Here is a 26,146-nt window from a genome sequence, read left to right as displayed (position 1 = left end):
CACTGAAGCACACTGGACTAGCGCAGCCTGGTGCTGTTATTCTCGTGTGTATCTTCCATACAGTGCTAATGAGACAGCAAGTTCAAGACAGCACGTACGCCTTCCTCTCCGATACATCAAATATTTATACCCTTTCATTCACACCATCTGTGTGAGGTAGGGTGTAAGGAGTGAATTTTCTCACGTATTTTGTCCAGAGGAAAGACTGAAACGACAGCTGAGGCTTTAGGTTTTCTGACTCTGATCTCATACGCTTTTCTAGAATTAAACCACATCCACTGCATGGTTTCTGAATGAAGGCATGTCCACTATGTAGTTTCTGAACTAAGCCATGTCCACTGTGTGGACGCTGGATTCCACCACATCCACTGCTGTCCCCCTAGCAAATGCTTTCCTTTGAAGTTCGACTATTCCTATTTAAATAGCTGTCCTCGGAGAAACTGCTGTTATTTCGGTTCTAATTGTATTTCAGTGGGAAACCATTGTTGCTCTTTTTAATTTATAACTTGACAAGAAAGGATACCTTACACTCTGTAGAAGTCAGCTTTCCAGAACTGAAATCAATTAAATTATTTACTGAGGGTGTCAGGGTCAGAAACTTATCCCCTCGTAGATTTATACTTTTAATGGGAAAAAAGATTCAATTGTACATTCTATGAGTATCAAATGGAAGTCAGTCAGTGCTCTGCAATTTGATGTGAGATGGAATTCTTCAAGGAGTGAAAGTTGCCTCTGATGATGTCATGGGGAAGGCCAGTGATTGTAGGATATTTCCATATGTGCTCAGAAATTAAATAGCTGCTAGTAATCCTACTCCATATACATCCATTTAATAAATAACTCTCAACTAGCCATAGCTAGTTGAGAAAAAAATGTCTCTTTCTGTTAGTGAGACAGCCCTCTGCTGGATAACTGCCACCATCCATCTATGTCAGTGCTGGTCATCATACTAGATTCAATGGCTTTCATCATGCAAAGAGGTACGTTAGTGTCTTTAACTATCAGCTCTATGGAAAGGGGACTTGGTGTATTTACATAAATTCCCTTAATTCCCACCATCTCACTTTTCAAGGTAGCAGCTGTGAAGATTTGTCGACCTATTTGGAATCCCTAGTTAGGAGAGGAAAAGTTTAGTGGCTCTAATCCCTCCCAAGAATCCCGAAAGATTACTAGCAGAAAGTACCATCTCTCTGCTTCGCTCTATGGGAATTTCCATGTTCAAGGAAAACAATGCCTCCGATAAAAAGACAAGAATATTAAAAACATAAACATTGTACAGCAATGCATCATGTAATCCCAGAAGATGTGAGTGGGGAGACAAGAGGATCAGAAGTTCAAAGTCAGCCTAGAATACTGAGACAAAGCAAGAATATTGAAAAAAAATTACACTGAATACATTTTGATAACATATTCCAGGACCTTATTTGATGGCATGTTTTGAGTCCATATTTGAAAGAAGGCCTCATGCTAAACATTAATATCTTAAAATCATGGTCCTTGTCTCAGCAAAGACTGAGCCTACAATCTACTGGCACAATGAGGCAATTTAGCAAGTTGCCAGAAATAAAAATAGTGGGGCATATAAAGAAACAAACATTAACCAGGATAGTTTGACAAATATGTAGCTTGTGATGTGACTTAATTGGTAGAGAGCTTGCCTGCCAGGCAGAAAACACCACCAGCACATAAGGCTAGGCATGGTATCATAGCAGCTCAATCATCTTGGAACTGGAGGCAGGAGAATGACCATTTTAAAGTCATCTTTAGTTTAGCAAGCTGAGGTCAGACCCACAAAGAAAAGAAAATTTTATATAAAAACATAATAGCTTTTCAAAGTTAGAAAACAAATGGGTGTGGCTTCAATGCAGTCTGAGCATGTAAGGGTCAAAGGCAGTGCTCGAAGAAGCCGATAGAAGCATATGGAGGAGGTTGACAAAGACCCCATGTGTTCCATTCACTTTGAAGACATAGCTGTCAACTGGCACAATTAAAATGGATGTTTGTGAAAACGTCCCTGCAGGCAGGTTTGGAAAAACTCATACAAGTTGTCCGGATCTAGTGGCAGAGATCCAATTAAGGAAGCCATGATAACTGTCCATGTAGTGCACGTGATGCAATAGGGATTAATTTGAAAGGTGATTGGTTGATTTCCTTGGCGGACATGTGACAAGTGCCTTGAGAAGACAGAACTAGAACTCAGTAATGTGGTCAGGTAGACCAATGCTAGGTCATAAGCGAGACTTATATTTAATCTCTGGGGGTATAGAAGAGTCTAGAATCAGAACTCTTGCTGTGGAAAGAATTGTCTAAATGAGGAACTAATTCCATTACCATTGTAAGTTGTTGAGTTATAGTATAAACCCCTATTTAGGGTTTATGAATATAAATTAATGTGTAATGATTATGCATATAGTTATAATAATGTTAAAAAGTTTAAAATTGTTACAAACAGCATAATTCAAAGGCCTTCCTTATATAGGAGCTGTCTATACAGATGCATTGATCCACAGGACTCAACAGGAAAGATAATTTCCAATGATCCATCACCACGATACTGTTGCTTTCATTTAACCTCATTAACCCAAGGAATATCAGAAAAAAAAAAAAACAAGGAGTTGGGAATGTAAAAACAGCTCATACCATTTTCCAAATTCCCTTTTTGTCAGCAAAAGGGAATATTACTGACTAGAAATTCCAGTACAACTCACAAGTGGAATTAAGCAAAATGTTCATTAATTCTTATATATATTAAAGTATGTTTATTTCCAGAACCCATCCAACAAGTAGATGCCTCCTGTAATAGAGTAATATATTTTTTTTCCTTTCTGCACCTCCACAAATTGCTACTGGGTGATGTACTGTACCATAAGACACTTAGGCAGAGAGCCGATACACAAACTCATTTTAAGAGACAAAACAACTTCAGTTTCTACAGCAAGAGGATAAATACTGCATTCCAAGTGGATATAGGATCTGACACCTTGACACTGCAAATCTAAAATAAATTATTCGGAAGGCCCACTGTGTCTTTCCCTGACCTCTGAACGCAGAGCTTTAGTGACCTTGAATGTGAGTGAAACGCATTGCTTTGGCTGTCCTTCATCGCCATGAATTAGCAGTCCTAATGTATGCCTCTAATCATCGGTTTATTTTTCAATGTGTAATTTCTATCTCCCTAAATCAATTTAACCAGCGGCAGGTTGTGAATGTGACTCATTGCATCTGTGCCTGTGGTTAGCATTATGTTGCAGCAACAAAGCCACATGACAGATTTCTAGGCATAGGAAATTGTCCATTTCAATTAACAGGACACCCAGGATATTTCCCTGTCAGGAAATAATAAAAGTGTACAGTGATTTGCCTCCTCTCTGAGAAAGGAGAAGGAGCCATATCCTGTAACTAGGGAGTCAGTTTCTATTTTCCTCCAGGACATAAATTAGTATAAAACAAATATGAATTGTAGAACATGATATATGTGTGCGTAGAACTTCAAGAAGTGTGTTTCCTTTATTCCCTACATTGTGTGTGAGCACCAGACAGATTTTTCCAAATTCTGTTACATCAGTATAAAGAGAGACACACTTATCCATGAATTTATGTTGCGTGATTGCCGTGACAGATCTTGGGCTTCTGTGTTGTGTTGTCCTAATCTTGAAGTCTTGTCTACTCTGTGGAAATTTTGGAAAAAGAAAATCTGTTGTGTTTAGTTCCTACCCCAACACTAAAGAAAACTAGAGAACAGGTTACAAAGACAAAACACAGTGTCATGGTGAATTTATTTTCAATGATACTTTGAGAAGGGTAGAAAGTTTAGCATTACCCCATCTGTCGCATGGTACATGATAAACTTTTAATACAATTATGTGTCAAACCATTGCTCCTTCAGTCCTATTTTTCATGAGCTCATTATGTGTGTGTATATGTATGTTCATATGTGTGAATGTGCTCAAATGTACATATATATGTACACACATTTTGTTTATAGCTTCTGAAAGGCAACATCAGAAAAGAACAAGAAAGAGAAAAACTGAAGCAAAACACCTTTCAATTCCAGAAACATCCTAGCAAATATATTCAGGTGCTCTTTGGATAGACCATTTTGTACGGTTAAGCCTCCCAAACTCATCTCTGTAGCAGGCTGCACATTTCACTGGGAGTCAACTGAGTTATAAAATTGGTTTTGGACTATTGAGAAAAGAAATGGAGCCAAATAAAGAGTAGAGATTCTCTCATGCGCACCATAAATAGGAAGTATTTTTTTCTGCTGGTAAATTTCTCTATTACTGGTTTGTTATTCTTTATGTATAGAATCGTGATTAGAACATTATCTTATCATGTCCCGCGTGTAAAATGACCCTTGCTCTACTTATGTAAACCAAGCTCTATTAAAACATTTAAAGTGATGAGCACCTAACCAGTAAAAACTTAGGTTAAAGATGAATATCACTAGCAAAGAGGCTGATATATTCCAAACAAGGAAGTTAGTTAGAGATAGAAAAGCTGGTGCTACCTCCTACTCCTCAAGAAAAGCATTCTACCCTTCCAAGGAATATAGGTCCACAATAGAATCAGAGGCTGTTAGCATTTAGAGTGCCCAAACCTATAGTTTTTAGTTGTTTTTTTTGTTTGTTTGTTTGTTTGTTTGTTTGTTTGTTTTTAACAGAGCATCTGTCATGACATAGTCCAGGCTAGACCAGCACTCTTTCTATGGAGCCTGCTGGCCTTCAACTTTCAACCCTTCTATTGTCCATTCGCTTTGCATTGCCTACTGAATGTTGGGATTACAACCATGTGCCATGGTGCTAACCTCAGACCTATACATTTAAAGGAAATTTTTTTTTTTTGGAGCTGGGGACTGAACCCAGGGCCTTGCGCTTGCTAGGCAAGCGCGCTACCACTGAGCTAAATCCCCAATTCCTAAAGGAAATAATTTAAAGCTATTCATATTTCTTAGTATATTTCCTGAAGGGTTCAATTTTTTATTAAGTGGCAAACAACTCATTCACTTGCATCTGTATTATGTTGTAGAATTAAGTGTTCCTTCCCTTGATGTCCCTCTTAGTATTACAAAGTAACTACTGCATTTTACAATCAAAGGTGACGTACAAGATCCAGATGGCTGTTCAGTCTCTGTTTTTTGGTGTCTTCCTGAACACTGGAGAAAGAGAAATAATCTATGGTATATTCCCATTATCAAGTAAGTCAAGTGATTTAGATGCTGTCAACCCTGTTGATGTTGACAGTAAAATTGTGGGACTAATAAACTTCCAAAAAAAGAGTAGGGAAGCCAATGTATTTTCATGAGTTCTGAGATGTGTACTCAACTATGAGAAAAGTTAAATGTAAAAAACTTCATAAAGTTCCCTGTGGACGGCATTGTGTCCATTTCCCAAGTGACAAATATTGTACAGGATACTTATATTCAACTTGTCTTCAAATTATTGACATTCAAACAGACTGAAGCCACTTCAAAAGCTATGTGTGGTTTTCTACATCAAAGTTCTGCAAGTGTGATCTAGGAACCTCTGAGGGCCTAGGGACCTTTCTGATGCCAATGACATAAAAGGTGTGTGTGTGTGTGTGTGTGTGTGTGTGTGTGTGTGTGTGTGTGTGTGTATGTGTGTGTTTTAGAGGGGGTTGTTCATTTGCTGGTTTTGCCTCTTTGTTTTATGGTATCAAGCCCAGGGCATTGCAAATGCTTTATCAATGAGTGACGTCCCCAGAAAGAAATAATGAAGATGTTTATATTTTAAATTTTCACTTGGAACCATCATGCAGTAGTTCGTCAGAGGTTATATTAGCATGCTGACTGAAGAACCCAAGCCCCCTCGAGCTCTCTGTGAATTCAGACATCTTCTAACGTTTGAAATATCCAAAACACTATCACTCTTCACAATGTGTTTACTGGGAAATAATTACTTTTGTCATAACAGGCATGTTGAGATAGGATAGGCAGCTGATTAAATACAATTCTCAAACTGATATGCTTGCAGAGGAAGAGCGCTGCCCTACACTTCCTGCTTTTAAGTTTTACTCAGCTGTGTATCTTCAGGTGTAGCGCACACGTACTAAAGCTTTGATGGAGCCTTAAGATTTAAGAATAAAAGTAAGTGGGAAAGAGCAAAACCATTCTCTCTCTCTCTCTCTCTCTCTCTCTCTCCCTCCCTCCGTCCCTCCCTCCCTCCCTCCCTCCCTCTAATGACAACATTTTGCCCATCCATTTCTTCCCTCCAAGCCCTCCCATATACCCTTCCCTATTCTCCTTCCAATCCATGGGCTCTTTTATTCATTCGCTGTTATTGTATGCATATATCTCTATGCCATATAATCTCTATATCCCTAAGTACAAACCCACAGTCTATATCGTGTTACTTGGATGTATGACTTTGAGAAGCATTATGCTGTCAGGCTTTCTCACTGAGCGAAGTGGGGACCGGCCACATGTAGCACAACAACCCTATATCTAGCTCCCTATCAAGACAGAATCTATGCCCTTGTGAGCTTTTGTGCTAGGGACAAACTTCAGAAAAATCTTGATGTCATACTTAATTTTGATTGTTTCCTTATCTCATTCTATAATGCAATAAGTAATTATTGCTCTTTTATTAAAGGTCAAGATTATGAATTATTACTGCAATCAGATATTGAAATCAAACACATTTGAGTGAATTTCAGTAAAGGCCAAAAATCCCAAGATGGGAAGGACTGGAGATAAGACGCATACATTTCAGGAATGATTGGAACCACCAAAGAGCTCTCAGGGGGAGTTTTTTTGTTTTGTTGATTTGATTACACCTCTCCTACCTGAAGGACATAAAGGAGTCGTAAAGCCTAGGAAGCCATCTTGAAGAAATTCAACAATTTCTTTGCATATGGCTTTAGTGTGTTCCGAGTCTTTAAGGAGAGGCAAAGGCAGCCTCCCATTCCCTTGAACCCAGAAAACCAAATTTTAGAGAACCCAGCTACAGATCCTACTCTTCAGAATGTGGAGCTTCTATACCTGTGGTGATACCTGACCAGACAGGAGCAATGACTGGGGGGCGGGGGGGTGGCTGGCAGGCTCAGCCCTGACACCACAGAGCATGAGCAGGTCCAACATTTCCTCACTAGAGCCAAGGACAGCGAGTGTTTTCTCTGAGCCAGAGGCTGAAGCAGTCTGTACTTCTCTTCCTTGGCTTCTTATTTACTATACTTTTATCATCGGGGCTGATACATTGATTATGTAATTATATTTGATGTCTTAAAATGAAGTCACAGGAAACAAAGCCAGCTTTCTCTTCCTGCTCCAGTCTGTTGTCGATTTGAAATCCTGTTGATGGGTTACATACTATGCCATCTTACCAGCTATGGGATAGCAGGTACTTGGACCCTGCATTTACTCTGACTGATAGTTAATTGTACGGCAGTCATCCCATTTAAAGTATGCTTCTGGAGCTGGGGTACTGCTCGGTCATGTTCAATCTCCTGTTTCAATTAATTAGTGATAAAATTAATTAATATTCTTAAAAATGTCTCTTTATGTGATTGGTGTACATATATTCAAAAAGTAAAGCTCACATAAGTGTACTCTGAATATGAAGTATGAATGTTTATCTTTTTCCAAAGGTCTACTCATGGTATCGCATTTAAGCAACTATGATTTATTTAGAAGTGTTGTGACACGATTCACCTTTGAAACACTTAGACCTGAATTCAGAGTAATGTCCCCTTGAAAAGCAATGCTACACAAATGAATGTTGCACACAATCAGACACATAAAAGCCATCATCACTTCAGGATGGATAATGAGTTTCATTAATAATTCTAGTTCCTATTTGTTGATTTGAACAATTTTAGACTAAAGCCATCAGTGTAATGATATTTGCTTTATAGAATTGTTGGGAATCTGGAAAATGATGTTTAAATTATACCGAGTATTGATATTATAATGACCTTTCCTCAGATAAAGAGTAACTAATGTTAAGGGATGGGTTTGGGAATATTACTCCAGATTCACAAATCTAAAGGGAAGAATGGCGAGTGCATTTCGGGTCAGTTCAGGTTATTATATATTATAATATAAAATATTACTTTCTTAGAACTACATATACATATAACTTATATTTAAATACACATATATGAACATACTACATGCATAGATACCTATAGGTTCTGTGTTTTACCATGCAGTTCACATATGTTTGCATATATGTATGTTACTTATCTAGTGATGATAAGTGATATAGGTTGTTTGATTCTAGAACTATTCTTCTAATAGCATACAGTACCAGCATAAGTGACCTTTCTAGAAGATTGGCAATAATAACATACACTTATATGACCAAGTAGTTTATTTCCATTTTCCTGAAATTCAGTTACTTACGTTAATATGAGTGAACAATGGCTTCAATATGAATCTTTCCCTCTCTTAGATACTATATTGACAATAGCTATTAGAAAAGACCCTTGAAATGCCTTTGGCATAATGTTGCACAAAGAATTGTTTTCTGTAGCTTAATTTGTTGAATTTATGCATCATTTGTTTCACTTTCTCATTTGTTGAAATGAAATATTATTCAAGCATTTATAATCACTTCCTTTGTAATTTTAAGTTAGCGAACTGACTCTAGAAGTTTGTGCTACTGCTTGAACATTTTCAAGAGAGAAGGAAATTATTTACCTACAGATACAGGGAATTATGGCTGTTCCATAAATATTTTTCAAGTACATTTATTAGCACTTTCTGTTGAAGTGTTGTATATTGCATTTGTTAATTGCCCAGAGATTTACTGGTTAGAAACCTGGATAAACACAATATTCTCATCATCAACATTGGTCAATGTTTAATTATCAATTACTTTGTCTCTAGATGTATGTATCTCTGTCTGTACTCCAGGGTCAGATACATTTAAATGTATCAATTCCTTTGTCTGCAGTATAGTGAGGATGGATTACCATTTCCATATTTGATCAGAGTTCCAGAGAAAATGCTATTTGGATATACCCAAGTTTATTAAATGGCACTATTTCTATTTCTTTTTATAGAAATGTTAGTTCAATTTCATTACTTAAAAGATGTCTCCATGATGAATGCATTCAAAACTTCAGTAAATTAAGTTTGTTAAAAGTCACTTTATCTGTGTGTGTGTGTACATGTGTGTGTCCTCTACCAACCTTGTCAGATACTTATTTTACTAAAGATATACTTTTGTTTATTCATTAATTAATTTATTTACTTTACATCCTGATTGCAGCCTTCCTTCCCTTTTCTCCTCCCAGTTCTACCCTCACTCGCTCCCTCCTCTCACCCTCACTCCCCTTCTCCAAGGACATGGATGCCAGCCCACTCTGGCACATCAAGAGCATCCTCTCCCACTGAGGTTTGACAGAGCAACCCAGCTAGGGGAAAGGGGTACAAAGGCAGGTATCAGAGTTAGAGACAGCTCCCTTCCCATCTGTTAGGAGACCCATATGAAGATCAGGCTCCCTACACATGGATAGTAAAAGTATACTTTTAAATGTAACTTGATACTTCTTGTGAAGAATATAACTTTAAATAATGGAACATAATAAAAGTTCCTAGCCAAACTCATTCAAAAGATGTTCAGCCCCTCCCCTAAAACCCAGTAATGAGGAAATAGGAAAACAGCTAGTTTCAATGTTTCTTCTGTACTGAAAGGAAAAGCACAGATATTCATTTCAGAAAAATTAACATCCATGTTTGTACCGTAGACCTTAGTACCTGGGCAATCACAACTCTATCAGTTACATAGTAGGTGCTCACTACCTCTTAGAAAAGAAAAATATTTGCAGGTAAGATAGGCATAATGTTATATAGCCTTAACCCAAATACTGGGGAGCCTGAGGAAGAGGGATTGACAGTTTGAGGCCATCTCAGGCTGTAGAAAAATTTTCTGGTCTCAAAATATAAGGCTTTATCAACTCTTCCACTCAAAAAAAATGTTTAGATAGTATTAGGCATTTTACTACAATTGGTAAGTAGTAATAGAGCCTTCTAATTGTTCTAAAACATACCTATTTATTAAGCGCAGTATTAGAAAATAATAAAATTTATTCAGTAAGCTATAAAGTAAATAAGCATGATTTTGTAATTTGAAAATGTGATTCTTTCTCTTAGTAAAAAATACATTTGTTGCTGTTCTTATCTCAAGAGCAACAATATAGTAGAAACAGGTTGAAGAAATAGAAAATGCATGTAGAAACTGATTCCTGCCACTCACAAGGGAATAATAACACTAGATTTTCTGAGAGTTTCATATTAGTAATACTATATAATACCATTGTACATTATATATAATAAAACACTAGATTTCCTAAGAGTGTCATATTAGAAGAGTTCTTCATATGAATAGAACATGAACATGATGCCCTTGTGCAGGAAGCATTATAAGATGTGTAAGACTTTTAAAGTCCTACACGGTTGTAGCATTCATTCTTATTCATGGGTAATTTCTACTAATGCAGATATCAATTATGCTTTCAAACTTTTCAATGCTTCGCCTTTGTGTGTTACAAGTAGTGGAGATTGCTTCTGCTTTATAGCCGTTTTAAATGCATTGCAGATTGCATTGAAAGAGTCTGAGAAAATGATTCCATATGTCAGCATCAGCAATGAAAATAGTTTTCTTCTTTTTGCTCTTTTAATCTCAACCCTGCGCTAGTCTGATAGATTGTACAAATACTTTTGTTTTAATGATTGAATTTGTCCTGGGAAGTGGTAGTACTGGGGGAGACACATCATATGATAACTTCTCAGAAGTAAGTGACAGAAGTGGGGAAGAAAAGAGAGTATAAACCCAAACACACACTTAGTTCTCTTCTAACCATACAGATTCAGAAATATTTGCATTCTGACTTGGTGACTAATTTAAACTCACTTGTAAAATTAGAGTAATTAAAATATTTTCCATGCGTGTAATGCTATTCTCTAGCTAATGAACCCTGGATGAAGTTTTATTTATATAGATGTGCTATGTATGAACATACAAGTTTACAAGGTAATTAGAACTTAATTAATTAGTTACAGCTGCAATAAATATTTAAGAATGTCATTTTAAACAGTATCTTGCCCAAAGCTCTAAGAACTCTTATACTAACACTTTTTTGCAAGCAAAGATAATTTTATAACTAACTGTGCTATCAAGATGATGCTTGGGTATTCAGTTGTGGGAGAAGTTGTCAGCCAGATGTTGAGTTACTAGCTAGTACACAGAATCCATTTTAATAATTTTACCCGACTTTTTTTTCATGTAAGCCCTGACTTCCTTCTCACATTGCTAGTTATTCTTTGCATACAGATTGTCAATGCTATATACTTAATAAATCATGTCTTAAATTATCTTTCCTTCCAATTAATTTATGAAACATTGTTAAAGCACAATTTTTTTAAAAATGTATTAACTAAAGAATGAAAGGTGTTCTACCAGATTCCTTCACTCTATTAATCTTCTGAGTGTGTTCTTTTAAGAAATCCATACTTGTTCCGTATTGGTTCCTATGACATCAGTCTAAACCGACCTACAATATCTGCTTTTTAAGTTTATTTCTCTTTCCATTTTGTTCTCCTGAATCACAAGCAAATTGTCCATGTCACCATGACAGAAAGAATGGGGGAGCATGAGGCCCTTAAAATGCTAGAGCAGTTGCTGAGAGATATACCCTGATTCATAGGCAACAGAAATATAGAGAGACACTGGGCCTGCTGGGAGCTTTTTAAAATCTCCAAACCCACCTTCAGTCATGCATTTCCTCCAACAAGGCCACACCTACTCCAATGAAACCCAATCTCCTAATCCTTCTAATCCTTTTGTAGTGGTTTGAATAGGCATGGCCCCATAGACTCATGTTTTGAATGCTTGACCCATACAGAATACTATTAGGAGGTGTGGCCTGGATGGAGGAAGTGTGTCACTATGGGGACAGGCTTGGAGACCTCCTATGCTCAAGCTCTACCCAGGGTGAAACACAATCTGCTCTTGGCTGCTGCCTTTGGATCAAGTTATAGAGCTCTCAGCTCCAAGTTTCCATGCACCATGCCATGCTTCCTGCCATGATGATAATGGACTGACCCTTCAAAACTGTAAGCCAGCCCCAAATGTTTTGTTTTATAAGAGTTGCCTTAGTCTCATCGTCTCTTCACAGCAATAAAACCCTAAGACACTTTTCAAATAGTGCTACTCCCTTGTGATTCAAATTATACGAGTCTCTGGGACCCTTCTTATTCAAACCAACAAAAATCTTTATTTTTGAGTTGTAATAGATTGTGCCTAATGAGTTGGTCAGGTTTCTCGTGTCAATGTACTCAATTAGCTCTTGTTTCTTTTTTAAAAAAAAAAATTAGCATGGACATGGTTCAACACAGTAATAATCACTTAGGTTTATAAGTACTATAAAAAGTGCAAGAGAATCTTATATTTATGGCAAGACTCTCTACTTCACCTGTCTGATTCCAAGTCCATGTTCAGGTGACTTTCCTTGTTAGTGCTACTGGATGATTCTCATAGTAAACACGTCTCAGATTTAATTCTTCTTTATCTTACTTAGATTCGTCAATAGAAAAGCAGATGAGTTCATAGAAAATGAGCAAGATATAAGGCATGAACAGTGGCATGTGTCAGACAAATAGAGCAAAGTGTGATGTGTGATATGCTAAGCTTGTCTACTTTTGGAGGTCCTATTCATAATCAATATAGAGGGCATACTCACACATAGAGAAGATTATCGGCTATAACACTTTTACCGTCAGTGATCAAAAAGAATATTGAATTGACTTTATAAATCCCTACGTAAGATTATACATAATATAAACTAATATAGTGTTATGCAATGTACTTTAAAATTATCTCCATATCCATACAATGATGGTTTGACTAAGAAAATAAACATCCAGGGAAGCTTATTTGGAAGCTAAGCACATGCAATACAGTAAATTCCCAAATGAAACTCCTGATTCAAAATTGTAAAGACAGTAATAGTTCTAAAACTCTGGTGAATAGAAGTGTCCAATTGGTAATTTTTATTAAACATTTCCATACCGTGAAAAACCTATCTCCATATCATAAATAGATGAACCATAAGAGAAATGCCAAGAGCCTGTGTACACAGAAGTAATCCAGAGCATTAAAGTTAGGTCCTAGTGCAATTGTAGACGTGAGTCAGCTAGCTGTACCATCAGAGGAGTGAGGAAACCTGTTAGTAATGCAACATGGCTAGTATATAGAGAAAGGAGACTGACAGGGAGCTTCAGGAATTCCCTCTGTTCAACAGGCAGTAATTTCGAACTTCAAACATGCCAGACAATTATGGACTGTGACTTGACTGTAGTTAAATATGTTCTCTTGAGAAGCTTCCATTGCTACAGTATTAAAGACCAGCTATAACAGCAATGAATACCAGTGTAAATGTATGTGATTGAGATTATTATTGTATGTATCGGGCAATGACTTACGTGCTCTTTTGTATACCACTAAGCTCCTAGAATGGTACCCTAGGAAAGTTGTCAAATTTGCCCGTGAGAGACATGGGGTATTGGCTTCACTTTTAACAACAGGATTGTGATTTGTCTTTGTCTCAGGCAAGGTTTTCTGTTCAACCTCACCCAATCAAGTTTACAATTCTTAATGTAGATAGCATTTAAATTATTTAATTATCTTGGTGTTTTCATTTGGATCGCTATTGTTTGTAATATTAAAAAATCCACATGTGGTAGACTTCATTAAAATTATTAAGGTGAGTTATTATATGGCGGGGTTTTTGTTGTTGATGATGATGTTACCCTCTGTTTGAAAAGTATATAAATTATGATGCTTAAAATAATTTTATTTTTAAAAATTAAGGATAAAGTAGCAATGAGATCATGCACTTGAACATTATAAAACCAAGCAAATCCCCTTGCTATAAAGTATATAATTCCAAAGTAATTATATCTCCAAATTGAAAGTTGGTTTCTCATTGAGTTTTGTATTAGAAAGCCAAAACCAACCATTATAATCCCCTCATAGAATCCTATCTCCCATAAAATTTGTGTGCTTTGCAGGGATTACCCTGATATTCTCAAACATATTCTTTTGTCAGTGAAAATGAGTTGCCATTCACATTAGACATCTGAAGGATCAGAGAGTGGAGGCTGTGAAAACAGCTCGCCCACATTATTACCACACTTGATCTGTAGCTATTCTCACTATTATTTCATTTCCTGGGTGAGAGGAGTCTGAGATTCTCTTTTATACTAGGCAAAATAGTGTCAGCTTTTAATGTGAAATCCTATTGAATTCTGCCACAATTCTCAGATGGTCGTGCACCTAACTGCTAATTCCAGAGAAACATTTAGTGTGACCAAACTGTATTCCCCTTCCTATTTTGATTTCCTCCAGTTTTTTTCCCCAAACCATAGTTGTTTTCCTCAAATTCTACTGAATTCTACTGAGCCAGAGTTTTATGGGGGGCTGCATTGATGTCTATTTCAACAGAAAAATTAATTCATATTGGATCTACAGGTGGCAAGCATCTTTATGAGCATGCCCTCCTTCCTTTTCATTCTTACAGATCACGTATTTTTCTTCTGTGAAAAATAATCTTTAAGCTATCAGGCCCAAACCATGACCTAAAACACATCCAGTTTCAGAATATAAATTCCATCATGTTCTTTGGCAGTCTTCCTTTCTTTTTTTTTTTCTTTGGAGCTGGGGACCGAACCCAGGGCCTTGCACTTGCTAGGCAAGCGCTCTACCACTGAGGCAAATCCCCAACCCCGGCAGTCTTCCTTTCTAAATATGAGGTGGAACATTTTTTCCCATCTTGGGAGTTGGCACGTTGTTTTGGTTTTGAGAGGTTGTTTGTTTGAGACAGGGTATCACTATGTACACTTGGCTTTCTAGGACTCACTATGTAGACCAGGATATCCTTGAACTCATAGAAATCAGCCTGCCTCTGCTCCCTAAGAGCTGGGACTAAAGGCATGCACCACCATGCCAAGCATAATTGATCCAAAGTACATTTAAAATGTTTTACTTCAAGAGATTTTGAAATTGAGCTGTTATCCATTTTTTGAGAAGTTCAAATATTCCTCTATGTATTTAATTATTTGAATCTGTTGAGTAAACTGGCAATGAACAGATTAACAGGACAAAACCATACAAATTTAATTGATCATAGTTTTACAACTTTACAGTGGAGCTCTTAGAAGACCCAATGACACTGAATGAAGACCTCTTTTTATACTTATGATCGGTAAAGCATGGGTAGCTATGTGAAACGTGGTTAGATGAAGAGAGATTGGTCCAATAGTGATCGACCCAGGGGCAATGGTAATAGGCAAGCAAGACCTCCCTATAGCTCTCATCCACCCACAAGGCTAAGCCCTTTAAGATGTAGGTTTTATGCCCTATAATCTAACAATGCACCTCAGAGCATTCCTTTGTGACTGTACTTTACATAAACTATGAGGATAGTGTCATACCAGTGATTTTAAGTATTCTGGCTTTAGGAAAGGGGTAATCTGCTTCTGTGAGCTGCATTGGATAAGAGAGATTGGAATTTCTCTAGCTTGCCACTGGGGAGAATAAGAAATGCAAAGATCAAAGGAAATCATAGCTTCTGGACATTAACCAGGGCATCCTTTCCTGGCATCCAACAGCCTAAGACTGTCCAATGCAGCTGTTGCTGAGTATGGACTTCAGGTTTCTGACTCATCTCAGAAAGCTTTTACCCACTGATCTCCTTGCATGGTTATTTCAACTTGCTTTCCATGACCTGTTGACTCTTAATTTTGAGAAAATGGGGGCCTCGTGACCATATGGTTTTCTTTACTACCTATGATGATTCTTTGGGAACTACATGGAAATAGATACTCTGCTGTTAAAACATAACATAAAAAAAATGTCTTCCAAGTCTTACCATCAATGCATCCTCGGGAGAATGGGGGGAGGCTGTCTGTCTACATGGAATCATCCTGAGGAGAATATGTTTTATAAATCTGAGTGCCATTTAATTTAGAAATTGTGATATTCAGACACTTTCAAGAACTTTCCATGTTGAGAGGCGAAAACTCCACTTGTATGTAGGTATAAGCACAGATATTTATAGTTAGGGTGCATGTCAGTTTAATATAGTATGTAACAATAATTTAAAAAGAAGCTAAAAAGAGAAATTGAGGGAGGAGTATGATATGGGAAGGCTTGAGGGAAGAAAGGGAAAGAAGGAAGTGATATCATTACATTATAATTTCCAAAAGTAAAAATAAAAAGTGTATTATACTTGCTTGGAAAGCTTTGATTTTTTTAAAGCTTTAGCTCCTTAAATGTTAAACATATTCAACTACTTTTATAAAGAATATATCAATAAATCCATAGATAGAGTTTGACTGCATTTTTCTACATGAAGTACTGAAGATTATAAGCTGATGTCAGTATGTTTCAAGATGGTATACCTGATCCATGATATACAAAGACCCAAGGAAAGGGTTTTCTACCTTCTCGAAGTCTATCAACGATAGCACAGCAACTGTGCCGCTAGGTAACAACTGGATTTAGATGCTGACAGAACTGAATTTAGATCCTGGCTCCAACACTTAGTACAAGGAAGTTGTGAATTTCACTGGCTCATATGTAAGTCAAGATATTTCACACCTACATCACCTCATCCCTGTGATGTTGGGTGTTATAAACAGAAGCAGTCTACTGAGTGTGCTCTCTTAAGTAGCAGATATAATTTTCCAACTCTTTTGCTTTTTTCCAAACTAAGCATGTTATCTCTTACAATATATCCTGACAAGGATAGTTTCTATCATCTAGTTTCTACGATGTACAGCAGAGGAAAGCCAAAGAACTCTTCCTCTATGGCTATGAGGATGTCCTGGTGGACTGAGAATCTTGCTACTACGGCTACCATGGGAGATGTACTCACAGCACAAGTAAATGTACTCACAGCACAAGTGACGAAGCACAGAACTAGAGTGACCTCATGCAGTGTTCTAACATCTCCTTTATGTATGCTTCCCAACATAATGGGTTTGAACTTGTAGCAAAGCAAGGTCTACATGAATCACTTTCCTCTCTGTCAGCCTATATTTTTCTAGATAATTGCTACCCTATCCTTCCTACTCAAACACTCAGAAACTCAAGAGATCAGAATCCAAATATTCTCATTTCTTATTGGTTTCTCCACTGTCCATCCAGTTCATTCATATGTATGTATGTATGTGTGTGTGTGTGTGTGTGTATATATATATATATATATATATATATATATATATATATATATAAATTGAAACTGTAGGGAAAGATATTATATATATAAATTGAAACTGTAGGGAAAGATATATGGGGATGCTTACCTTGCTTTATAAAACTATTCATAAGAGTACAGCTGGTGTTCCCTGGCAAAATGTTTCTCTGACTTAGATGAGGCTCTCAGGTTTTATCTCCATCTAAAAAACTACTAAGCCAGAGACAAAGCTCTGAGCTTGACCCTGTTCTTTCCAGTCCTTCCATGTATCTTCCTTTACGTTTGTATTACCTCTATTAATCCAATACTCCCTTAACCCAGAGGTACAAATACTGAATCCATATATGTGTTTGCTGAAGTGGTCTTGGTTTGAACAGAACTCATAAGACATACTGTGTTCTAATAAAGCTAAGGAAACTGCTTTTCTTCCTCTCAGCAGAAGATGAAATCCCAGTGTCCAAATATCCTGCCTTAGCTCATGTGCTTTTAAGAATACGTTAGACTTTACTCATTAAATATCTGTGTACCTTTCACCCTCAAATCATAAGTACCGGGCCCCATCTTTACTAAAATGTGTGTGAGAATTGGACAGTGATTAGCAAGGTAAGGTAGAGATGCTTAAAATCACCAGTTAGGTTCAATGATGGGAAGACATTTTTTGGTAGCAGCCAGGCACCATTCCTGATCATGTCTGAGCTCAGAGCCCACCCTTTTTTCCCCCACCCATATGGAATATTGACTGGACATCAACTTATTTTTAACTACCTCATTTAAAGGAACTATCTCTAGTTGCAAAGAAAAAATCATCACAGCTTAAATAGGGACGTAGAGCAATTATGTGCTAGCATCACTGAACTGTGCTCCAGAATGGAGGGCCAGACAAATCATAAGAACAAAGAGATACAAGGAAGCCCATGTTAGGAAGGAAGACTTCATGAGTGTGTCAGAAAGTCTGTCAGGTAAGACCTGAGCCTGAGATCTTTCCTTGGGATTTTTATAGACCCTGAGTTTCTCCAACTTTCTCTTCTCCAAGGTGGGCATTCCAAGTTCTACAGAGTATAAAACATTTGTCTAAACTCCAGGAACTTGATACCTTATTTTTGAACATTATTTCTCTTCTTTGGGACTCTAGATGAGATGCAAGGCATGATGTCATTCTAGTTGTAATAAAATAAAAACACCAGACAAAGACTTCTTCATCTGCATATTTTTGTCAGTTATCCATGTAAATGTCACTTCATGCGTACAAAAGCCATAAGCCACCTCTGCATAAAAGCCTTTTATTCAGTAGGATTTATTTTTCATTACGTGACTGAATGGATTACTCCATTATACACATCTTTTCTGTGTTCTCCATTTTGCCTCATGTAGAGCTCACATCAGAATATTATCTCCTACAGAAATGTTCCCAGTTGACTGTTTTAATAAACGGAACTATATACAGAAGTGTTTCTACCTGGAAGGCTCCTTGGAGAATGACCTTTTCCCACTTTCATTTCACAGATGATGAGACTGGGGTCAGACTAGATGAAGTGATTTGCTTGCCTAGGGTCAAACACTGGATAGAGGAAGAATCAAAAAATATATAAGATGAAACAGAATTTGCCTTTTTTTCTGTATACAGTATTGTTCGTTCAACAAACATTTATATGACAGGAACTGTTCAAGGAATGCCAAGCGAGGCAGCCCTAGGCACTCTACCACTCCTGTTGTTATAATTCTGCAAAGATTTCTCTCCCAGGTGTGTGCAGTGGGATATCCTGCTATATTTTTTGTTGTAGTTTCATTTCTTTATGCTTTGATAGTGCCCTTATCTTTACTGAGCCCCCATTAACTTCTCCCAAGTTTCCCATTTAATTAATTCCTATCCTCTTTTCCAAGATACAGTATGGCTCCTCCATTCTGCCTCATTATCATCCCTCCCCACTCCAAAATAATTATTTTGAGTTTAATGAAAATGTTAAACATGGTTGAACCCAGCGTGTGATTATCATAATTCCAACAGCCAACAAATGCTTTAGTATTTATTGACTTGTAAAATAAAGTGTCACGACAACAAAAAAAGTAGCTTCTTTATTGTTACCCCTCATTTTTCCTTCTCATTAAAAAAAAACAACAAAACAAAAAAAATCTTTCTGTCATAACTAGGATAGTTTGGTAGATATAAATGGCCGCAAAAACGATCAGACACAGAAGAGGGAGAGGAGGAGGAGGAGGAGGAGGAAAATAGAAACGTTTTCTCATTCTAAAATTAGTCATCTTTTCCAGACAAAATCAATATGGGAACATTTATGCCTTTTATAGAGACCTATGAGAAGTACCATAGGTACCTACCATGATGGCAGTTACTTAGAAAGCATTTGCTTTGCTTTTCGTGGCAGTGTTCCTCTGTGTAGCCCTAGCTGTCCTAGAACTCACTCTGTACAACAGGCCAACACTGAACCTAGAGATCTGCCTGCCTCTGTCTCTGGAGTGCTTGGTTTAAAGGTGTGCACCGGCACTTCCGAGCTTGGAAAGCATTTCTTACTGCACTCCTTCACTTGATAGATTGTGTAATTTTCACTCTCCAATCCTTTCTATTATTACAGAAAAACATGTTTATCTTCTATAATTATATATAAAACAAAATTATACTTAGTGAACAAACTAAAAATAGCCACAGTCCTTTTTAATAATATAGGAGTAGTGAAAATGGCATTATGTTTTAGTTAAAATATATTTTGAAGGTAGTTTTATAGTCTATTATTGATTGGTTCTCTCTAATTCTAGATCCTTAACAAAAAGAACACAAACAATTCACGTCTGCATGAGCCCTTGTGTGGACTCATTAACTGTTTGCACTACTGTCCTACACCATCATTCTCTCGCTCTCTTTCTCTGTTCATGTGTCTGTCTGTCTGTCCGTACCTCTAAGTAAATATGCATAGACACAGTCTACTTTTACAATAGCCATAAATCGTTTATAAGATGTAATTCTAATCAAAATTCTATTTACAAAATTAAACAATCTACAATATGTTTTAGGTTTTACCAATTCTACAAATATTTAATTTTTTGAAAGATATACACACAATATATATAATCCATTCATATAATATCTATTGTATATATTTGACTAGTATATTTTCAACCCCTTGAATTTGCATTGAGGACTTGGGATTTCCTAACATCTTACTTTATTGTATATTCCTGTGTGTTTTCTGGGATCAGCATATATTCTTACATTGCAGAGGATAGTTATCAAAGATGGGCACTTATCCTACTGACACACGACCATTGCCTAATTTGCAGTTCATGGTTTAACTTCTTTGGCTGTAGCAATGATGTTGATGGCAACTAGTTTCTCCTCATAGCCCCGCCTTTGATCTTGAACCTAATCTGGTCATGCAATGTTCTCTGTTTGTTTGTTTGTTTGCTTGTTTGTTTGTTTTTATTTACTTATTTAAAATTATTATTTATGTATCTAACAGCTTACATATACTCAGTCAATAATGACCTGGATAATGCCCTGTTTTCTAGCAATATCTGCTTGCTGCCTGTTCTTCCAAGAATACAAATGTGAGCCAAAAGATTTCTAACCAAATCCCTTAGGATTAGGAAAAAAAATCTGTGCTAAGAGCATTACTGCTCAGCCTTACATGTCCTAGCCATGAGTTTTAGCATTTTTGTCAGACGAGGTCCAAAAGGGAAGGCCTTGAGTGTGTCAATATTTTACAGTTTTGACATGCGAAGCTTTGGGATCCGGCTTCTGTCATGGGTTGCTTGATGTAGATCTGAACAGGTAACACTTGTAAATAGCCTCCTTGCAAGATTGCATAGCATGCCCTCACTCCAAGCCTATGTGAGTGTCTAACAGGAGGCCATGTTAGTGAATGCTCAGTTAAGTGTCTGCATGAGAACAAAGACTTGCGATATCTAAAAAATAAAGTTTGCCTCTCGGTGTTGATTATTGTCATTATTGAAAATAAGCATATTTCAAAGAGATTTAGAGCTTCTCTTTTTAAATCTCCAACATAAAAAAAATTACTGTGGATGGTTCCCTGCCTGTTTAAATAAAAGGCAAACAAGTAAAGTATTTACAGTGTTTCTGGTGTCTAAAGCGTTTTTGGGTTTGGCTTATTTTGTCCAGCATCGAAAGAGCTGTAAGTTGCGGATAGCTTGCTCTCTATCTGCATATCAACCAATAACAATCTTGGAGCTTCTTTTCCTCTTTGTCAAGCCTACAGAGATGGAAATAGCAATTAGACTTCATCAGTTTTGTTGGATTTGAGTGTATCTAACATTTTATAAAAAAAATATGTAAACATGGCAAAACAGACATTATTTTTTTTAAGTCCCATGCCAAGTCCTAAGAGAAACAAGCCTCAATACAAGAAATTAGCTGAGTGGACCTAGTGGTTGTCTCTGCCTCACTTCCACCAACATGCAAATAAGGGATGAACGGCCCACAGCCATGATGCAGCCTGTTTCTGTTTTATTTTCCCTGTGGATTAAAGAGAAGGCATTTATACATGAAAGAGACTGCAATTGGCTACCATAAAAACACTATATACACCCACATGCAGAGCATGGGTTTAGTATAAAACAGTCTTTTGTTCCCTACAGTAGAGAAAGCTTGCCCATTTATCCTTATGACAGATATGCATATAAAATCAAAATGAAACCAAAGCTCTGTGGAGAGCATAAGTCACCAAAGCTGTTTAATCCTTTCACAGCATCCCTTAGGGAAGCCCGGCCCTCTGTGAGTAATAACACTAAGTACGTAGAACATCAAACCTTCTCTTGTATGTTGACAGACTGCGCTTATTTTTTCCTATCACGTTTTCCAGTTTCTTATAAAGTGCTGCACATCACTGTAATTTTTACATGCATACACATAGAATCTTGTTTTAGGTTTCACATCAATAAAATACGGCAGTCCAATAAATGGACTGTGGCTTGAAATCATATGTTAAGAGGTGGCCGGGTAAGTCTAAGTGATTTTTAACAACAGTGTAGCTCATGAATTCTAGTGGAAAACAGTTGGGTCTCAAGTAGAGACGAAATGAAAGCAGCCCTCAGAGATTGAACAGATGCAGTGAGTGTGGTTTGGAAGGCAGAGCTGTCACTTCAGATCTGGTCCACTCAGCACCTCCATAAGCCAGGAGCGGGAGAGGCTGTCACCATGACATTTACTTCATCCTGGTGAACAGACCAGAGTGCTTATGGAGAACCTATTTTTAAATATGCTATTGTTTGTTGGTTTTGAACATCACATTCTGAGAACTGAAAATGGAGTGGAAGGTACTTTTCCCCAGTACTGTTAAAGTTTCATTTCTGAGCTCCTAGCTTGTCAGACCAAGTCAGAAGCTCTTGATCACATTACGTCATTTACTAAATTAAGGCAACTCTGATATTGACACTTGGAAAGAACGTTAAATTCTTATTCTCAGAGACTAACTTAAGTACAGTATATTCAATATACTAATGTGACTCACATTTATCCTGTTTGATGGGTTTATATATCTGTATACATGCGTGTTTATAGATGTAGCCCATGTGCTATACTAGGATTAGGTAACATCTAAACCATTATTAAGGTCTGAAAGTTAGAACAACAGGCATGATATATTGTAGGTTCTCTAACTCCAGGAAAATATCTAAGATTTTAGCTCAGCCTTTCTCATTTTCATTTTTTAAAACACTCTACAAGGAGCATAATGGTATAACAATGTTTTACAAAATGACTATATAAATTATCCGTAGTCCTGATCAAACTCTTAAGTCTTTTAAAGTTCTAATTTTTCCTGCATGATATTGTGCATGCAAAATATTCATGATGATGCCATAGTTTGTACTTAGATGGGCATATTGCAGGAATCGCGATGAGAAATATTAATAAAGTTAATGTCCTATTTAAGAGGATCTCCAGTGACTCTTTTATGTATTCTTTTTTCTTTTTAGATTGAAGAAAGATTCCGAGAAGAACAAAACCCCCCAAATACTCCATAATACCCTGCAGAACAGTAAGTGTTTTAATGTCAAAATAATTACACATGGCCTTCTGCAGAATAAGATCATCTTCTGCACAAATATTTTCCTTCCTAATTTTTAAGATTAGAAAGCAGAATAGCAAGTAAGCAGTGCCTTCTGGAACTCAATTTCGATTCACTGGAGTCCACTGGAAACGATTTATCCTCTAATCCTCTTAGATAAATAGGCAGGTAATCTGTGCGAAACATCTCTGCTGCTGAAATATTTAGGTTGACTCCATATATTTTTGAGTAACATTGACTCATTCCTAAAGGAAAGAACTGCAAAAACGTAATAAGCACAAGTGATTAGCTTACTTTTAGGCAAAGAAATGTATTCATTTTAGAAAAATTTAAAAGGTTAATATGGCTGGCTTACTTACTGTCGTTAAACAGAAATATATAAAATAATAATATAAGGAGGGTTAAATGTTTTAGTTTACTCTTATTCTACTTCCTTCCAGTTTTCTCGAGACTTAACTGTGAAATGTATTTTCTTCTTTAGCTATGACTTTCTAGCAGTAATATTTCTCTTTTTATTAGCCAGAGTTATGTATACCTTGATGTCATCATTTTGTGGGAGATTGGTGACATCATAAAGCATACTGAGATACAAACAACTACAAAGTTTGAATATGTGAATATCAAAACCAGTAGAGAGAGATAAAAACGTCAGAGTCCACACTAATGACCTGCATCATATGAAATGAATAGTATGGTTGATTTAAAAAGAGCTGGAAATTGTAGTTCTCCAAAGCTCCAAACAGGAAGGTCATCATTTTTCAGATCCCTAGCTGTGACCTCACTGTGAAAGTGATCAGTGACCACTTTCACTTTCCCTAGTTATGCACACTCTCTATCTACTACTCGAGTTCATCAATAATCTTCCCTGTGTTTCCAGTTGTGGTTTGCAGTAGGATTTAATTAGGCACAATTTGGAAGGTTCACATTCTTATAATGAGACTTGTTTCTTTATTTTGAATAACCCTGAAGAAGATAGTTTGTTTTCAAGAAAGAGCGTGTGCCCCTTCTTTGGGCATCACTGAGACTTGGGGCAGCTGGTCATCTCAGCTTTTGAGTGTCTTCAATTTAACCAGCGTTGATTAAGTCACTCAGAAATAACCACATGGACAATAAAAAAAAAACCCTGAATTTAATATAAATGTATATAGCTTTGTACTTGTAATTTCTTCCATTAATTTACATTAATATATTTATGGATACAAATACTCTGAATTCTAATGTTAGAAGATAGGTGTGTTTCATGTAAACTTTAGTCTCTAAAAGGACTGCTATGTCAGAGTCGTCAGTGTACCTACTAAAGCATGAGAGGCAAACAAAGACACTGGCCAGTTCCTGATGCATACTGAATTAATCCTATCAGCAAGAAGAAAGTTCTTATTAGTTACATTAGAATTAAAAAGATGAGTGTAAAAGTTTTGACACAGGAGAGTCATGCAAACCTTTATAACACTGTCTTAGAGTTCATAGCTTAAGGGGAAGAAATATCTGATAATTAAACTATTACTAGAAAAAAGTTTGGAGTCCATGGCATTTATATTTCACAAAAGTTTTGTGATTAGAAGAGGACTCAGAGATAAAGGGCTGTTGAAATGGTTTTTAATAATAATTTCCCTCTCTTATCTCTGAGTGCTCAGTAACACTCTGAAGAACATTATAGCCCTCACTCGTTGATTATGCTAGATAATGATAATAACAGAGAAGAAACATCAAAAAATCATTCAGATACTCAGGCACATTCCTTGGGAACTATTCATATTATTCTGGATTTGCTAAATCTCACTAAATACGTATGGGAGTTGATGTTCTCTCCACAACTCTTATTAATGGCCTTACTTTCCTGGGACAGAAAACGAAGCATGAAGCTTCCATTTTACTAAGAAAGACTCTCCTAGAAAGGAGATGTTAACCAAAATGTTGTTCTGTGAATTGCTCTGTGAATAAATATTATTTGAAAATCATCCTCGTAAGTTTCATTGAGTCCAATCTCTCATTATTACAAGTCTTATGTCACTGTTACCAAAACTGTAAGCCTGGGTGGGGTTTGAGAGTCATGATGTGGCAGCTGGGGTATGGCGTGATAGTCCCACAGAGCTAGGAGAAACATGGAGGGGGAGGCAGGCTTTGCCTGAGCTCTTGTATCTAGCAACAGGACTGAGGATTCTGATCTAATTAGCCAACATTTTTTCTACGTGTAATGTTGACTAAAAGTACTTATTTAGAGAGTGATGGTGGATGAATAGATGGATAGATGAAATACAAAGAAAAGAAGAGGACAAGGAGGATAGGGATAGGGGAGAGAGGAGAGAGAGGAGGGAGGAGAGAGAAGAGAGGAGAGAGGAGGGGAGGGAAGGGGAAGAAGGTCAAGCCAACCCTTTGGTGTTGGTTGTAGATACTCTACTAGACATGGAATTTATTTCATTTGACTGTAAAACAGATGATGAAAATGAGGACTAAATACTACATGAAGCAAATAGATTAGGGTTAGTGTTAAAAACCAGTCTTTATTTTTCCCTTCTCAGGTTACCACTCTCAGCACAGACAACTTGCAAAGGCAAAGTTGTTTTTCTGTTCTCTATAGATGACGACATGCAGTAGGGGTAGTAGGGAAAAAACAAACAGCTCTTTTATTGACTTGTAGTGAGAAGTAATCTTTTCAAGATCCCCATCTTATAAACAGTAGTCAAATTACTTCATGATTTTACTCAATAGTTTAAAAAATCAAAATGTAATTTGTAATTTTTGTTTTCTTTCCTTGGGACCTTGGTTTAAAAAGCTAAAGAATATGTCCCTGATACAAGGTATTTTTTTTTGAGACACCAGAGAAGTTATCTTGGACAATGTTATTGTAGTTAACTATCTTCGGGACCTTCTCTGGGTTCAAATTCCAG

The 26,146-nt window shown here is 36.8% G+C and overlaps 1 protein-coding gene across 4 annotated transcripts in view; it reads left to right on the top strand.

Moving 5' to 3' along the window:
• Syt1 (synaptotagmin 1) overlaps positions 1-26,146 on the top strand; it is a 547,682-nt gene that overhangs the window by 170,316 nt on the left and 351,220 nt on the right. For all 4 annotated transcript variants that reach the window (XM_087555884.1, XM_087555882.1, XM_087555883.1 and 1 more), the window contains 1 exon segment: positions 23,167-23,228. The gene's annotated coding sequence lies outside the window, so the exon portion shown is untranslated.

The sequence above is a fragment of the Rattus norvegicus genome, chromosome 7 (assembly GCF_021556685.1).
Source record: "Rattus norvegicus strain SHRSP/BbbUtx chromosome 7, alternate assembly SHRSP_T2T, whole genome shotgun sequence".
Classification (NCBI taxonomy): Eukaryota; Metazoa; Chordata; class Mammalia; order Rodentia; family Muridae; genus Rattus; species Rattus norvegicus.
This window is presented reverse-complemented; position numbering and strand designations above follow the sequence as displayed.